Source organism: Microtus oregoni, unplaced genomic scaffold (genome assembly GCF_018167655.1).
Source record: "Microtus oregoni isolate MIOR12 unplaced genomic scaffold, Mior012 000048F_ref0000485, whole genome shotgun sequence".
NCBI classification, from domain to species: Eukaryota; Metazoa; Chordata; class Mammalia; order Rodentia; family Cricetidae; genus Microtus; species Microtus oregoni.
The window spans coordinates 1,374,674-1,390,635 of NW_024543222.1; the positions used below are offsets into that span (position 1 = coordinate 1,374,674).

General features: G+C 51.4%; 1 protein-coding gene across 6 annotated transcripts in view; it reads left to right on the forward strand.

The window, feature by feature from the left end:
* The window catches only part of Rbfox3 (RNA binding fox-1 homolog 3), a 424,557-nt gene that overhangs the window by 229,405 nt on the left and 179,190 nt on the right, over positions 1 to 15,962 (forward strand). For all 6 annotated transcript variants that reach the window (XM_041635693.1, XM_041635689.1, XM_041635691.1 and 3 more), the window contains exon 3: positions 5,677 to 5,781. The gene's annotated coding sequence lies outside the window, so the exon portion shown is untranslated. The remainder of the gene's footprint in view (positions 1 to 5,676; positions 5,782 to 15,962) is intronic.

Genomic DNA, 15,962 nt, shown 5'->3' on the forward strand with positions numbered 1-15,962 from the left:
TAGAGTGGCCTTATTTACCAGAATCCCCTCGGCGTGCCATTTAAGCATCTCCATTAACATTTCCTGCGTCTTGCTCATTGCAAGCATGGGCCCTGGGAGACCTCCGGGGTGGCGGCACAGCGGCGGCCTGCAGGAACGAGGGGCTGATTTTAATTGGTTTGAAACTGCCGCTGCCGACCACAGAGGGGTCCCTTTCCTTGAGTAATGACCTGGAATTTGATCACGAGGCTTTTTGTGAGTTTGTAACACTGGAAGTACAGCTGTGTGAGATCAAAGCCACGCATGTAGCAGGCTGTGGCTCATGCCAAGCCTAGCTGTAAAAGACCTAGCTGGTTCGAGGCACAGCCAGGAGGGGGCGCTACTGAGCGAGTTTCCAGCAGCTGCCTGTTGTCCTAGACTTAATGGTGTGAGGACAGTCCACCAGGAAAGATGGAAGATCCCGGGAGAGCCCTCACCAGGGAGCCTCCTGGGACAGGTCACTCTGCCGAAGACCCCAGGATGCTCATGCCCCCCACCCCTCTTCATGCGGTGGAGGAAGAGTCACTTTGTAAGAGCACTGGTGTTTCTGATGAACCTGAGGACCTCTGCTTGACAAGGAAAAGTGGCCAGGAACCCATCCCTCTCTAGTGGCCTTCGCGAGGGGTGGGGCTGCCCAGAGGACTAAGGCCAGTTCTCCTACCAGGAAGGCAGCTGGGAGGCCTGGGCTTCTGGGAGCAGGAATGGTCTTAGTCCAGAGATCGTCATTTGGAACAGACAGAGAGAGGTCTTCTTGGGTAAGGTCACCTGATTCCGCCTGAAATCTCGCTGTCAAATCCGTTCTCCAGTTGCTTGGCCACTAAACCACCAGCCAGACACTAAGCTCCGTCTATCTATCTATCTATCTATCTATCTATCTATCTATCTATCTATCTATGTGTTTGTTTGTTTGTTTGTTTGTTTATATGGAAGAATCTCACTGTGTAGCCCTGGCTAGCCTAGAACTTGATATGTAGACCAGACTGACCTCGAGCTTACAGAGATCTCTGCCTTCTGAGTGCTAGGATTAGAGTTGCAATCCACCACCCGGCCTCCCCTGAGCTTCTGGGTGCACAAAACCTCATGCTTCTGGCCATTGTCATCTCATGCAGATAAGTAAGCCCCACACCTTCCCCCAAAGGCTTGTGGTATAGCTACACAGCCAAAAAAAAAGAAAAAAAAATGGGGAAATTGGATAACTAAGACAAGCCTCAGACGTGTGTACCTTTTTCCACAAGTCACCCACGTTGGTTAACGTGGCGCTGTCCACCCTGCTGCCTTTCCTGCAGGGGCAGGAGGTGTTACCGAAGGGTTTCCCTACACAGCCCAGTCTGGACTTTACCTTTCAGCTTTTTCTCAGCATCCCAAATACTGACGTCATAGACAAGGGCCACCATGGTCAGTGTGCCGAGTTGTAACAAAGAAATGAAGAGTCCCAGATAGACCCCAGTGCCCTCTGAGCACATCAAGCTTCACAGTCCCCCACAACCAAGAACAGTTCTGAGCAGCCATTTGGTAACTGCTTTTTATCCTTGAAAAAAAAAAAAAAACAGAAAAAGAAGGAAAAGTCTTCCTAGGTCTGGAAAAGTGGCTCAGGGGCTAAAGGGCTTGTAGAGCACACGTGAGACCCTGAGTTAGAACCATCAGAACCCATTTATAAAACAAACAAACAGGCACGGGGCAGGGGCACGTGCCTATAGTCCTAGCACTATACTTTCCCAGCCTGAGATCTTTTGTTCTACCATCCCAGTGTCCCCAGCCTAGGAAGATACCTGTCACCTGAGGGCAAGTTGTACTATCTGTGCCCACCTTGGGACACTGTTCTGTTAGCCTGGCATCCTGACTTGAACACACAGAGAGACTTGGACCTTTTCCTTGCATGATCTAGTCATGTACCACATACTCATACTCCTGCCATGAAGAGGGGGCACACTGTTATGGTGAAAATAAAATGCCACAGGTCCCCAAGTGGCTGCAGTGGCAGACACACTGCAGGACCCCAAGTGTCAGCAGTGGGCATGAGGCCATGGCGGGCCATGAAGGCAGCCGAGTCCCAGGAGGGAGCCACGTGGTGGATTAGAGACAGAGACATGGATAGGTACACGCCATGCAGAATGAAGTTGGATATTTATTTAGTGGGGGGGGGAGGGAGAAGGGGAGAAGGGAAAAGAGAGAGAGAGAGAGAGAGAGAGAAATGGGGGAGGGGAAAAGGGAGACAGGCAGAAGCTGCCTCTTTGGGAAGGAGATGGAACAGGGGAGACTGCAAGCAGAAGAAAGATATGCCTGCCTCGGTAGTGGGCTGGGAGGGTGGGGGGGAGGGGCTTGTCTCTTAAAGGGATAGGACAGACCATTACACACACTGCTTGTTCTGTTGGCTGTCTCTTTTTGATTACTTTTTGGAAAACCTTCCAAGCCCCCTTTCAGCCCAGTCCTCCTCTTTGGCTATTGGTTCTTCCCTGGTATGTTGCATTCTCAGTGACTCCACGTCACCTTGGTACCCACAGCCCTGAGAATTGATTCTGAATACAGTTAGCCCTAGTACACAGTGCTCGGTGTGGCATCTCTGTGTTGCAGCTTTCGGCACATCATAAGCATTGAGAAGCCATAGTCAGGAAGTGGGGAAGAGTGCTGGGGCCAGAAGAGGGTTAGGGAGACACCGCTAGGGAGCCTGGTGCAAAAGTCATGGTCTCGGGGCTGGGGCTGACGCGCAGGCTGGGCCCTCACTGTAGCCTTGCCCAACTTTGCAGAGTCAAGACGGCCAGCAGGTTCCAGACTTATGACTGTGAAGTTCTTATCCCTATGGTGGCTTTTTCATGTCCTTTTCCACTGCTGAGGCATACCCCCAACTCCTGCAGTCATGTGGGGGGCTCTTCTAGAAACAGCCTTCCCAGGAGTCCAATCTAAAAGAGAGAGCTCCACAGGCCCAGTGAACAGAACCAATGGGAGCGGGCTGGCCAGATGGCCAGATAGATTGATGACTGATCTCATGGCTCTCAGGAGAAGGTGACTTGTCTGTCCAGCTTCTACAGGGAAGGCTGGCTCCATTGGGAGTTGCCAGCCCAGCCTCAAGCCAAGCCCACCTCACTCTTCATTTTAAGAGTGAGGCCCACCCACACCCTGGAACTCATCTCCCATGAGGGGACAGATCGAAGATGTCAAATCAGTCAAGGAAAACCTGGATTATGTTGGGATGCATGGCTGGGACCCTGCCAGGGAGACACAAAAGCTGACCATCAAAAGTTCCACAGTCCTGTGATCTGGCCAGATGGGCCAGACAGTGAGCTCCTGTAACAGAACCCCGCCCTGATTGTGTGTTTTAGATCCAGGCTACTAGCTCTCATGAGGTTGTAGAAGCCGAGGCAGCATAAGGGTGGATTATCACTCTACCTAGGACAACAGAGCACTTTCCCTCAGCAGAGAGCTGCAGGCCTGGGCAGAAAACACAAGGAATGGAGGAAGTAGAAGAGGGGCTTTTAGTTCAGAACTCATTCGGAGCCTCAGTCCTATGTTGTGTGGACCTCAACAGGTGGGAAAGGGCAGCCACTGGTGAGCTGTCCCCACGGGAATGCCAGAAATACAGAAGGGACAGGAATGCAGGAACCATCCCTAGGGTATAGATTGGGGAAGGATGGCAGAAGCCTTGAGATGGTAACAACCCTCTCCAGGAGCACAGCTGGGGTTCTGTGCAGGCTAGCCAGCAAGGGGGTTTTGGAAGCTTGCAAGGACCCAGCTGTGGAGAAGGTGGGAAGCTGGGAGTCCTGAAGGAAAGCGGTATGGCTGACTGTGAAGAGCCTAGCTCCTTGGGAATGTGGACTTAATTTGGAAGCCTTAAAAATGCCACCAAGATACCTAGAAACTCGCCCGCCCTTCTTTTGTGTGCGTGTGTGTGGTACATTGGTGTGTACACGCATATGCACATGTGTGCAAGCGCGTGTGGAGGCCAAAGGTCTACATTCAGGATCTTCCTGAGTCTGACTTTTTGAGGCAGTCTCTTGCGGGGCCCCTGGGCTCACCATCCAGTCAGTCCAGGGTCTCTTCCTATCTCTCTCTGTCTCCCCAGTGCTGGGATTACAGGTGTGTGCTACAGCACCCAGCTTTTTATGTTGGTGGTGGGGACCACACTCATGTCCTCATGCTTGCGTGGCAGGCCGTTTATCCACTAAGGCATCTCCTCAGCCCCCAACTTTTGCTTTTTGGAAGAAGTGAGCTGGAACACGCGTGACACACGAGAGACCGCAGGCGGGAGCCGTGACGGGCTGAGGACAGCTGTGCTGTTTATTCATGAATGAACACGTGTGTTCACCACGTGTTGAGTGCTGCTGCACGTGGGTGTTGGTCTGGGTGCTACATACATGGGGTCACCTGGTGTGCTGTCAGGAAGCCGTCGGGGCCCATGCCAATGAATCCACAGATGATGCTAACCTGCCATGGTCACGTGACCACAAGAGGACATGGCGGAAAAGGACAGAGGAAAACTTCAGGGTGCAAAGTCAGAGGGGCCGCTCTGAGGGGACACTGTTCAACATTTGGGGGTCTCAGGGAAGAGCATCTAGTCCTGAGGTCAGGTCAACTTGTTGGAAAAGTTCTCAGAGAGGAGGGCAGAGGTCAGGAAGGAGGAGGATGTAGAGGGAGTCAGGTGAGGCGGTGTAGGTCAGGTGAGGAATGTTCGGGAGGGGTGGAGTAAGAAAGTCCTTAATTTGGGTGAGTTTGCTCGCTGTGAAAAATCCCTTCCCAAACGCAAGTGTCTAACCCATAAGCAGCCACTTTTAGGAAGGTGGACGCGACTGCTCTGCTGAGCAGCTATGGGCATGTGCCATGCCACCCATTCGCTTCTCAGAGTAAGAGAAGCTGGAAAACCAAGGTCAAGATGCGGGCACACCTCATATCAACCTTATCACAACATGCAGGAGAGGAGAGGCTGCTCACAGGGGACCTAACCCTCATAGAAAGGTGCCATCCTTGCAGCTAGACATCTACCAGGCCCCTCTCCAAATGTTCTCAAGTTGGGTGTTGGGAATCCATCATGTGGCCCTGGATCTACCCATTACTGACATGGTCCAGCAGAGATGCAGGACCTAGGGCTCCCTGGACTTGGCCACACGTTCTAACGTTGGGCTGAGAGCCACTGTGAGAGGCACCACGTTGTATGCTGTGAGAGACAGCTCAGGGTAAAGAAGGGTGCCTGTGGCTAGCTTGGAGGAACTCTGAAAGGTTTAGATGGAAGGGCAGCCTAACTGAGCTCCAAGGCATCATTACAGGCCCCTTGGGGTAGGACATTGTCACTGAGGTTGAGCCCAGTGCTTGAGAGGCTGGCATTGGAGGTGACATTAAGGACACAGCCACATAAGGGCTGTGCTGGCTGGCAAGTGGTCCTCCTTTGTCACCTCGACCCCCACCGACACCCTCCCTCTAATCCACAGCATCTTCTCACCTTGCCGTTGTCACCTTCCCCTTTGAGAGCCATGACTAGCCAGCGAGCACCTAGTTATCCCCGCCCCCCTCTGCTCTGCAATATTTCCTCCTTCACAGTGTTCAAAGACACCACACTATGTCCTGTGATATTTCTAATCAAGAATACAGGACGATGTGCGTCTGATGTCTCCCCGACATGAGAGGAGGTTGAAAATGATTTCGTTCTCTTGTTTTCCTTTTCAAATGCAGTGCGAAGTCAGAAGGACCAAGGGGAACCGGCCAGCCTTCCCCGGAGCTGGCCCACAGGCCTCTTCGGCGGGAACCTGTCCTAGGAGTGGCCCATTCTGCAAACAGGTGTGTGCTCTCTACTCTGCCGCGGCTGGTTCTCGGTGGCCAAGGATGGCCCATGTGGGCAGGGGGAGGGGGGTCAAGTGCTGTGAGAACAGGGGTCAATAGAGGGGAGCCTTGCTCTGCCCAAAGGAGTGTTCGCACTGTTCCCACCATGTGAATCCCTCGCCCCCTCGCCCCTGTGTTGTTCACCTGCTCTTACCCCTCCCCTTACTAAAATGCAAATCAGTATATACATAATAGATAATTAACAGACTGATCAGCCAGCAAGGGAGGTAAGTAGATAAATAATTTTAATTATCCTTGGGTTGCTCATAAATTCCCTCACTGCCGTTTTATTAAACTCTGTTTACAAGAGTCATTTATATTCCGTGTCGCCTTGCCAAACTCTCCTCCCTTCCTCCTCCCTGACTCCCTCCAGGTCTGACCTAGGGTGGCATCCCACCATGTGACCACAGGCTCTGTTTCTAGCAGGGTCTGGGTCCCAAGGAGGGAGAAAGCTTTGCCCAAGTGGCCAGGTTAGACAGCAGGAGGGAACATGGGCTCAGTGTAGCCCGGGAGCTCCAGCCCTTACTCCCCAGTGTGGCTTGGGCCAACTGGGAGCCTTGGTTTCACTTGGCACCTGTGTTGTGGCTATGAATTCATTCTTCTCCCCAGGGATGCCCTTGGCCTATGAATAGCCCTGGCTGAGGTTTCCTCAGTGCTCTGAATGCCAGGAGAGAAAGCGGGTTACTAAATATAAAGTAAAGCTCAGGGCCAGACTCTCCTAGGCTATCCCAGAGGTGTGGCTGGTGGGATACCATGCCACTCTTCCTCCTCCTCCTCCCCAGATACCCTGGCCTTGGTTAGTGGGTGTTGGGAACCATGGTGGCAAATGTGTGCCTGGTTCCCACGGAGCTGAGCGTCAGAGAGGTGCTGGAGAGAGGCTGGCTCAGGTGGGACCTTCCTCAAATGACGGTACCGTGAGGAGGGACGTCTTTCCTTGGGAATCTTCCACATGTACTCTTTCCATCTTGCTAGTTCATCAGTGTTGATGTCTCCCCATCGGCATGCAGGAAAATGCATTGGGAGGACCTGGGTGGCCCTAGCAAGGCTTACTCTGGTCCTATCCTCCTTCTGTAGTCGGAGTATCTTGGATTGAAACACTAATGCAGTGGGAACAGAGGGCCAGGAGCTGAGCATGGGCTAGGGAAACACTCTCTGGACTCGGGCATGCACAGGGCTGCCCTGATTGCATCCGTTCTTATGACCAGCCCAGTGTCAAGAGCTGGGAACGTGTGCCTGTTGAAGGTGTCTGTGGGGAGCACAGGCTCCCCCACCTAGGTGTTATCTCTTCACGCCCATGCTCTGGCCAAGGGAATGTCTTGTATCTCTGTCTTGTTGATGCTCAGTTGCCCAGATGCTCTCCCTGTGCTCAGCAAGGTCATGGTTGCCCAGCTCATGACTGACAGAGCAGCGCTCACACCTGAGTTCCCTGGGCCCAAAGCCCCTCTCCTGCAGGCCCCACATCAGGGGATGCTCTGCAGAGCATGAAGCTGTGTTGCTCGGATCCTTCCTAGATTTTGTTCCTGGAAGTGAAGTCAGGCTGTAGATGCCATTGCTCCGATCAAACGGGGCCCAGGCTGAGCTCTCGGAGGGTACTTTCTTGATGGTAAAATCCAGATGTCTTCCAGTTGCTGGCCTGTACCGCCACTGTGTAGGGCTGAACGAACCCTGGTTTCTGCAGCAGATTGGCACTGGATGGTGAGCTGGGTTGTGCACTCTCTGCTGACTGTTCTTGACTCCTTGGAGGGAGGCTGTTTGCCCTGGGCAGAGGGAATGCAAGCCGAGCAAATGGAGAGGCCTTTTAAGTTCCACTCGGTAGAATTAAAGTCTGAAAAATGGCTCATTGGAGGTTTCCTGCCCTTTTAAGAGTTTGTTTAGCTCAGAGCTTTGCAGTCTGCCCTGGGTCTTGCCTAGCCCACACTGACTGAGTGGGAAGGTGCCAGGACCAGGGAGAGGAGACAGAGTTCACAGGAGGCTTTTGACTACCTCTTCCTATGTTAAGGATCATGCTGTCTGGTCACCAAGCCAGTTACCATAGCTGTCTGGATCAAACCTCCTGGGAGGTGTGCAACCTCAGCCATTCCTTAGAGAGCAGCAGCGGAGTTCAGCTTCCTGAAACCCTATCCGAGTCCCTCTGGGCAGCACCAAATTACTGGCTTTTCTTATTCCATTACAAATAGTCTTAGCATTTTCTATCTGTCTCTGTTTTGTGGAGCTGTATGGATGGCAAGAGAAAAAAAGAAGAAAAGAAAAGAAAGAAAGGCTCAGACTGATGCCTGGGTGCCACTCCTCACGATAGCCAGGATGACTGGCTTCCCCAGGTCTCACCATCCCCTCCCCAACACGCTGACAAGAGCCCTACATCAGCTCCTGCCTCATACGTCTGAGCCACCAGGACCAACATTAGGAAGGGGCAACTGATGACAAGCCGCTAGAGTGACGTTTCCTGTCCTGGAGGAGCCACTGCTTTTCCCCAGACAGGATCTGAGAGCGGAGCTGTGCTGAGCTGTCCCCAGCACCCTAAGACCAAGGGCTCAGGACAGTGTGCCAGAGCTGCTAGATGCCTCAACCGCAGGCATGGGAAGGAGTTGAATTCTCATGCAGACATCAATAGTGGTGTTCTTGTTCCAGAATGTGGTTCCCACTGTAGGTGACTTTTCTGGTTGTCATTGGTTGTCATTGGAGCCCCAAGAACTGTAGTGTGTAGCTGAGAGTGGTTGGACCTTCAGTGGGTATCCCTCGTTCTCTCCTGATGATCTTAAACCAGCCTCCCTGGAGCCCGGAGATCCAGAGACCGCTGACAGGATTGCTCGCTTTTTTTTTCTAATCATCATTTTTCTGTTATTTATGCTTGCCTCTGCCTCCTGAGGGCTAGGTTTAGAGGCATCATGACCACACCTCTCTTTATTTTTAATTCTTAAGATTTGTTGCACGAATTTTAATTTTTCCTATTAATATAAACCCGGAGTCAGATACCAGGGGGTGAAAGCGAACGGACCAGAGAAGCAGAGCAGCCAGCCACTAGTTCTTACCTCTACTAAATCCTCAAACTGCATGGGGTATTTTGTCTCTACCAGTCCTCAGCCTGAATGCCATCTCTATGAAACCTCAGACTGAATCCTGAGCTCCATCTCCTCCTACTTTATGTTCCTCTCCTTGCCCAGCCATATCACTCCTGACTCTACCTCCATGGTGCTGGTATTAAAAGTGTGTGACTCCCAAGTATTGGAAGTAAAGATGTGAGCTACCACTGTGTGGTTCTGTTTCTCTTTTAGAGTGATTCAATCTCGTGTAGCCCAGGGTGGCCTTGAACTCACAGAGAACCATCTGCCTCTGTCTCCCAAGTGCTGGGATTAAGGGTGTGTGCCACCACTGCCCAGCCTCTATGGCTAACTAGTGTGGCTAGCTCCCCACTCTGATCTTCGGACAAGCTTTATTTGTTAGATCATAAACAAAATATCACTATGAAGACTTATGTTTATTATTTAAGTACATGTGCATCTGTGTGTGTCTACGAATCTGTGTGTAGTTAGTATGCACATGGATGCATGTGCCTGCAGAGACCAGAAGTGTCAGATCCCTCAAAGCAGGAGTTACAGGCGATCATGAGGCTCCATGGTTGATGGGAATGAAACCCCAGGTTTCTGCAAGAGCAGTACATGCTCTTAGCTGCTGAGCCATCTCTTTAGCTCTGAGGATTACTCTCTTTAAAGCAAAGTTAACCCTTCACATGTCTTCATCACAACACAAGAAGAAAAGTAACCGAGGTGCTTCTTGGAAAACTTCTTGGAAAACGCAGAAAAGTGAAGCAAGCTGTCACAGCTGCTGTGGTGGCCCAGACATTTTCTTCCCTCCCTAGCTCTTGAGACATCTCAGGAAAGCAGCTTCCCGCCGCGTGCTGTCTTTGCTTTGCTTTACGGCTCCTTGATAACCGCTTCTGTTACTTTGTTGCACGGAAGTGCCAACTTGTAGCCAATCCTTCCAGGCCGGTTTTGAAGTACACAGGCAGGATCAGACACTGACCCTGTCTCCAAATTCTATGCCACATTTAAAAAGCCTAGAAGAGGCATTTTTCCAAATAAGAATTAGGAGATGATAGTTTACTTTAGAAGCAGTCTTCAGATACATTTAAAATTTTTTGAAAAGTAGCCTCCCCCAAGGTATTCGTGCGCAAAAGACATATGAATTCTCTGCTCTCATTCCTGTTTGTCCACCTCCAGAGCCTTCCCCGTCCTTCATGGAGGTCTTTTCTCAGTACACATGCTGATGCTGATGTGGGGTATGTTCATATACACTAACATGCACACATATGATCAGGCATGCATACATGTGCAAGCATGGCTTCACACATAGGTACACATGCACAACACTTGCCCACATGCTTACACTCTCAGATGCACATGTGCATACACATAGGCCTATGGACACAGCCACGTACAACCTAATACATGCAAACACAGGAATACCTATGTGCATGCAGGCACTCACAGCCAGTGTTTAGCAACATGTTCCCATCATCAGCTGAAAGGTGATGTTAATTGAATTCTTTCTTAATCACATCTGTGTATCAGACATTCTGCTCCTAGCAACCATTCCCAGGGAATGAGCAGTCATTTCTTTCTCAGAGATAAAGAGAAATAGATGTTGATGAGGTCGCTGGGCTGGTCAGTGGCCCCAGCCCATGTGACTTATTATTTAATGAGAAAAACAGGAAACCCTCAGAAGAGATCACTGACTGAAACACCCAACCTCAGGCTGGAAGCTGAGCATCTGCAAGCTTTGCCTTCTGCTGGTGCATAGCTGTTACCATATAGAGAGTGACATCATCACTCCGGATGAGAACATCTACCACCCCCCAGGGCCAGCTGAAGGCCCTGCGGGTAGAAACAAAGGGAAGACCAGAAACCCAGTCTGCTGCCCCAAGTGAAGCCTCAGTGCAGGCTGTGTAACCATACTCCCTGCTGGCAACAGCAGCCAGGTTTCTGGTGTGTTTACATTCAGAGGGGGGCATATGTGTTTTAAGCATAATTTGCTGAATTGAAATTCATACAGCACAGACGCAAACCTCCCATTCAGCAAAGGTCAGTGCAGCTGACACAGTTACACCACAGGGCCCCGAGTTCGGGTGAATTACAAATTGATCTTTAGTGCCTCCTTGTTTTAAAAGTGGCCCTCACTGTCACCAGCCCTTTCCTCTCTCCTACGGTGCACTTTGCAAGTCAGGGTGACCCCCTGTAGCCCAGGAAGCTCAGGATCTGGCAGGCAGCATTTCCTCCTTCCTTCATAACCAGCCCCTGAGGGATGCTGGAACCACCAAAGGCAAACTCCCGACTCCACGCTGACCAAAGAGCAGCTTCTCTAATCACCTGGCCTTGGTTGCTCATCCGTAACACTGATGGCTCGTACCGCTCTGGAAGGCTGCTGTCTGTTGCCTTATCCTGGGGAACCCAGTGCCTTGATGAGTTATTTGATTTTTACTTTTTAGCCTGTGGCCAACTCCACATAGCTAGTTGTGTTTTTCAGCACAACACGCTCATACTGTCATGGTGCCCCCTCCTCTCTCCACCTCCAAAACCTTTGTTTTCCCAGCCTTGACAATCGCCTGGCTTGATGATTTTAGAGATTCCGAGAGTCCAGCTTCTCCATAATCTTCTAGAGTGAAATTAGCTAGTGAGAGCAGTGTGTTTTCCTTTTAATGGCAAATAGTATCCCATTGGGATGGTGGCAGCAACTTGGAGCCTGTCAACCACACGCGGCTCAAGGTAGCTATCAATGCGGCCCAATACAACATCATCAACTTACTTAAAACATTGAGATCTTTTAGCACATGTGTGTAGTATGTATGTATGTATGTATGCGTGTGTGAAAGCACTGAGGTTTTTAAGCATATATATGTAGTAGCATGTATATGTAAGGGCAAGGGCACATGTGTATGTGTACGGGAGTCTTCCCTGATCACAATTCTCTCTTTTAGGCAGAGTCTCTCCCTGAACCCAGAGCTTACCAAGAAGGCTAATTTAACTATCCAGCTTGCTCCAGAGGTTTTCCTAACTCTGTCTTCCAAGCAATTAAATTACAGCTAGACCAGCACATCCACCCGGCATTTAGGTATAAACTTTATAAATGACATCATGCGGCAGTGTCACACAAAATAATGCTCTCTCAATCCATGGACGACAGGTTGGGCATTCCTGCTTTGTGTCTTCACCTGCTGATGGATATGGTCCCCCCAACCCCAGCCCCCCACCCTCAGCCCCTCACCCCCCAGCCCCCCACCCCCACCCCAAGACTGTGAATAGAAGGGCTGCCAAGCATATAGGCTGCGTTGGCTCTTCTGTCTGGGCTCTCTGAAAACAGCTGTTCTCGAGATGTGTTCTCTGTGGGGGTACATGGCTGCTTTCCCTCTTCTTGCATCAAGCTGGTCCCTGCCAACCAGCTGTGGATGCCCATGATGGACAGGGCCAGAGTCTTGTGGGGTCCCTCTGAGCATCAGCCTGTTCATGGAGGTCTTGGTTTCTGTCAGTCTTGGTATTTTTCCCCGGAGCCTAGAAACAGTATCTTGGAGACCAGAATGACACCTAGAGAGCTGACCACAGTGGGCACAGCTATCACTGTGGTGACACGGGTCTTTGAGGAAGACACTGTCTCTCCATCAGTTTAGACAGAGCCAGCTACTCACACCCTGTCCTCTGCTTCGAGGGCTGGCTCTGCTTTCTCGCTTTCTCCTAGTCTTTAGTTTATCATGCACACAGGGGCTCTCCATCCTCCAGTGTGTCTGCGTTTATCTCATTGTTATGAAGAAAGGAAAGACACATTTGTTAGCTACTGGGCCTGTGGATCAGCAGAGTGACTTATGTTCTCTCCTCAGAGCGTGTTTTCCTTCCTTATTCTTTCCAGCTCCACTGGACTCTCAGAGCCCCCCACCCCCCAGAGCCACATTGAGCCAACCGGGGACTCTATCCATATCTTACGCTGCCTTAACGGAGTGCTCCGGCCTGGGTGGCTCAAGCGGCGGGCATTTATTTTCTCCGTTTTGCAGGCTCGAAGCTCAAGATGGAGGTGTCAGCAGGGCTGGCTCCCTCCGAGGCTGGATAAATAAAAATCTGTGTGCAGTCTTGAAGTGGCTGCTGAGTAGATATTGAGCACGGGCAAGCAAGCGGCAGTCTCCCTTCTTGCCAGCTCCCTGTGTGCTCACGTGACTGGCCGTCGGTGTGTGTGTCTAGGCTTTGATAGCTTCTCATGGCAGTGGGTCAGACCTGCTCTGCCTGACCTCATTTTTACTCAGTCACCTACTTAAAGAGTTTCTTCTCCAAAGGCAGCCCTTCTCTGAAGTCCTGGGGTTAGGGCTGGCCCATGGCTCTGACACCTCTGTCAGTCTGTGCACACAGAGCCGGGCCTCCAGGCTCCCCTCTCATCCCAGTTCCGTGTTCCTGAGTCCAGCTGCCTCTGTTACCCTAGGGTTTGGCAGTATCTGCCTCCAAATGAAGGTCTCAGGTTACGAGTGTCTGCCTCTACCTCATCCCTGAGCTCCTAGTCTGCCGGAAGCTCAGGCAAGAAGCCTGCCCTATAGATGGGGACACCAGTGTGGGGACAATACGCTTACTTCTGTCAGTCCCTCCTACTGAGTCCACATCACAGTGGTACTGGTTAGCAGGTTTGCTCCCACTTGGAGGAAAACCACTCACTGCCCCCCAGCTCTCCCTCACCTCCGGGTACTTGAGTACAGCAGTGTCAGGGAACAATGGCCTGGATAACCCTGAGCGCTGAGCGCGCAAAGTGATCACTTCGGGAGAAGCCGGGGACAGAGGTCTCAACAATGGGCACCTTGGACTCGGAGCTGGGGACTTCTGAGAGCTTAGACCTGAGATGGCTTCTTCAACAGGACCCAGGATGGCGGTGTGGCTCTGCTCCGTGAACGCACCTCATTCTGGGAGGGGTTGACATGACAACCGGGTGACAGCAGAGCTTTCTCAGCACCTTGCCAAAGGAAATGCTGGCATTGGCCACCGAGTTCTGTCTGCCCCAGGTCTTACCTGCAAGGGCATTGTCAGCAAGAAGTGTCTCATCCACACAGACATTTAAGCCCCACGTTACCACTCCAGGGGACGGCCCCAAATCCCACCTCCTGCTCCTCTGCCTGGGCACACACTAGCAATGTGCACTCCTGACCAGTCTTCCGGGTGAATGTGCAGTTCAAGGTTGAGCTTGACTAAAATGTACCTTTGCCTACTGTTGGTGCCCAGTATTCCGCCCTGTTGCTGATTTTCTTATTCTTTGACTCTGGGGGCCTGCCACCCAGCTCCCAAATGAATACACGGAGGCATATCATTCCTTATGAATGCCCACAGCATGTCCCCTCTGTGTGGAGGTGGCTCCTTCCTGAAGGGCATTGTCCAATGGCTTTCAACCTAGGTGTTGGCAGAGATAGTGGCCCCCAGGGACCTTCCCTGGCTTCTGGAGTCACTTTCATTGTTCTTGGAATTGCACAGTGGGAGTAGGGGCCGTTTGTGTTGGCTTTCCACTGTGTGTGCATCAGCACACTGGGACGTCTGTCACCAGACCATAGCACGCTGTGTATCTACGTGATGGTGCCCCGCCCCCGGGAGCCTCGAGACTAAGAACTGCCATCGTCCCACTTTCCCAGACACATGCTTCATTTCCTGGTTCAGAGATTGGCTGATGCTTTCTGCTTTGCCCACTTGGATAGAAGACATCAGGCTTTTCTGGTCCAGACCAATTTTGTTTTGGTTTGAAGACAGGGTTTCTCTGTGTATTCCTGACTGTCTTGGAACTTGCTCTGTAGACTAGGCTGGCCTTGAACTCAGAGATCCTCCTGCTTCTGCCTCCTAAGTACTGGGATTAAAGATGTGCACCACCACTGCCAAGTTCAAACCAATCTCTAAAGAGCAGCTGGAGTCATGTGGGACTCTGGATCACCCTGTTTGTTCCTACAGTGGCTTGGCTTCTAGGCAGTCCCCAAGGCTCCATAGGCAGGTCTGCGTGACTGGTTGTTTGACTGTAAATGAAAAGAGGCTCAGAGCTGGCTTCATTTCCCACAGTGGATAATTTCCACCTTGTCCTGTGGCTACCCTATTCTGTGACGGCTCCCAGCCTGGCTCTAGAGTCCTGGGATTTCTGGGGTGATGAGGAGGGTTCCCAGTGACGCTATGGAGATGGTTCTGGGGACTAACGTTACCAAGGAGAGACCTCTACCCAGAGATCATCCCCGTTTGGAACTTCCTGTGACTCCATCCCCCTACTCTGCGCTGTTTCGGAGGAAGGATTTGTGGATACGGGAATGTTAAGGAGATCACAAACAGAGCATGACCCTGGCCAGGAACAGTTGTTGGGGAGGAAGGAGAGGGAGGATAAAAGGAAAAAAGAGGAGGGCAAAGGGGAGGCAGAGGGAGCAGAGAAGGAAGAGGGAGAAGGAGAGGAGGAAGGAAAGGAGGAGGGACAGAGGGAAAGGGCGGATGAGCAAGTCCTGTCTGGGGCTGGAATCTTCCACTGGACTCTTTCCTGGGAGTTTAGCCAGACTTGTGGGAAAGGGGTGCAGGCGGACTGAGATGACTCCCGTGAAGTCAGTGAACCCCTGAACTTTCCTGGCATGCTCATGCAAGCCACTTTTACATGTATGTACCACGTAAAGTCTCTAAAGGTGTTCTGATGTGGCACTCGGTGTGACTATTACATAATGATACTGTCCCCAGACCAGATGAGAATACTGGCGTCAGAAAACCTCTCTCTCTCTCCCTCCTCTCTCTCTCTCTCTCTCTCTCTCTCTCTTTCTCCCTCCCTCCCTCCTTCTCTCTCTCTCTCTCTCCCTCCTCTCTCTCTCTCTCTCTCTCTCTCTCTCTCTTTCTGTGAGGGAGTGCGGGGGGGGGCTATGGCTGTTAAATTTTTAATATGTTGCTGATGGCAGGCTATTTTTCTAGAAAGTTTGTTTGTGTTTTCTTTTCTGAGTCTGGGGCCTGAGAGCACCATACATTTCCCACTGTGAAATGTGCCGTATCAGCAGTCTGAGAAGTGAATTGATATTAAATGCAACAAAAATCTCTAATTTTCCTTGATTCTGCCTCTGCCCTCTGCTCTCCTCCAGCCCCTGCTCAGAGTCCCCCGGTCTCTTCCCCCGCCAACTGTGA